A 2180-nucleotide genomic window follows, 5' to 3' on the forward strand; every position below is an offset into this window, starting at 1 on the left:
ATATATATATATATATATATATATATATACACAAATGCATGCATATATAAATATACATAAATGTGTTTGAGTCCACGTATGTATGTGTTTATGCATGTCTGTCTGTCTGTCTGCATGTATGCAATTTAACGTCCACTTCTTTCCCCGTCGCATGCATTACATGGAATTTGTTGAGGCAGATTTTTTACAGTCAAGTAACGTTTCTGTCACCAATCATTATTTGCCTCTAAATAAGGTAGTTTTTCGTCATGACCAGACATTTTACGGAAGATTGGAAACGAAGGATACGGGTTAAATGATGGCGGTTTACAACCACCACACGATATCAAGAAGGCAGGCACAAACTTACACACGACACACACATATTCACACAAATGCACACACACTTTCTGATTCCGTCTTGCAAATTCTGTCACAAGAGTTTGGTTGCTCCGGGTGTTATAGTAGAATTACTTGCCCAAAATGCCATACAATCAGGTTGAACACGAAGCAAAGTAAAAGTTAACTATGATAAACGTTTTAGATCGTGGTGGTTGTGTGATGTGATGGTAGCACTCAGGAATAAGCCAGGCGGTTTATGTGATTTTGTGTATATATTTTTGTTATATTCATTCTTTTTATAGTGTTCTCTATCTGCAATATTTGGTGTTGTAGAATGTGAGAAAATCTAGCGATTTTTGTGGTTAAGAGTAAATCCTTATTTAATTTTAGGTGTATTTGTCTTAATTCTTCTTGCATAAGGTACATTGAACCAAGTTAAATTCCATTTTCTCTTTTTAATATTTCTATTTTTGCCATGTGCAGAAGTAATTCTTTTTGGAAAAATATCGTAGTTAACTCTTTTTTGAAGACGTGCTGCGAAGTATTCAGTTTTAGATATGTCAGAATGGACTATGTTATTTCTTACTTTAGGAATCCCAAGCAATTATCGGATCAATTCATCATTGGAGACACTTTCTTCTACGTAGACATTTCACATTAATTACTGATCAACGTTCTGTTGCATTTATGTATAATTATAAAGCGACGAACAAAATTAAAAATGATAAAATTATGAGATGGCGCATTCCGTTATCTCCATACTCATGATATTCACTATCGCCCAGGATCCAGTAACATCGCTCCGAATGCATTTACTAGGGTACGCTGTTCAACAATCAGTTCACATTCACTTTATGAGTTACATGCAGCACTGTGTCATCCCGGTGTAATACGCCTCCATCATTTTGTCCGCAGTAGAAATCTTCCATATTCGTTGGAGAACGTGAAACAAATTTGTAGGAATTACTCTATATGTCAAGAAGTGAAGCCACAATATTATAAACCAAATTTAGTTAGCTTAATTAAGGCCACGTAGCCATTCGAGTGAATTTCAATCGATTCCAAAGGCCCAATTCCTTCCACGAAGCATTCTTATTTTCTAACAATCGTTGACGAGTACTCTCTGTTTTTGTTTGGTTATCCAGTATCTGACACATCAGCTCAGACCGTAATAAGATGTTTTAAAGACTTGTTTTCTGTTTTCAATATGCCCAGTTACGTACATTCCGATCGTAGAACTGCCTTTATGTCTATAAAATTGAGAGAATGGCTCCTTGCAACAAGTAAGACAACACTGTACCATCCCACCAGGAACAGTCAAGTAGAAAGATATAATAGTATTATTTAGAAATCGGTACTACTCCCTTTTAAAACTCGTGCCCTTCCAGTATCTACATAGGAAATAGTTCTTCCAGGTGCGCTGCATTCAATCAGATCTCTACTTTGTACGTCCACCAACGCCACTCCTCATGAACGTTTCTTTAACTATCAAAGACGTTCAGCTGCAGGAACATCTATGCTTTCATCTCAACCCAGGACCTATGCTTGTGCAAAGGAACAATCGCACAAGCAAGTATAACCCTATCGTTGACCAAGTTGATTTAATCGAAGCCAAACCACAATACGCTCACGTTCGTTGCCCAGACGGTCGCGAAACCATAGTATCTACGAACCAATTGGCATCACCAGGAAAATTAACCCAACTGATAACTTAACCCAGACATCTGTGGTCCTTCAAGAGCCAGACAGTGATCTAACTGAAATGTCTTCTCCTCCTAGAGATAACCCTCTAAAACAAAAAGAAGAATCCCTTCAACTGCAACGATCTCAAAGAATTCGGGAAGCCCCGGAAATGCTTG

The sequence above is a fragment of the Octopus bimaculoides genome, chromosome 11 (assembly GCF_001194135.2).
Source record: "Octopus bimaculoides isolate UCB-OBI-ISO-001 chromosome 11, ASM119413v2, whole genome shotgun sequence".
NCBI classification, from domain to species: domain Eukaryota; kingdom Metazoa; phylum Mollusca; class Cephalopoda; order Octopoda; family Octopodidae; genus Octopus; species Octopus bimaculoides.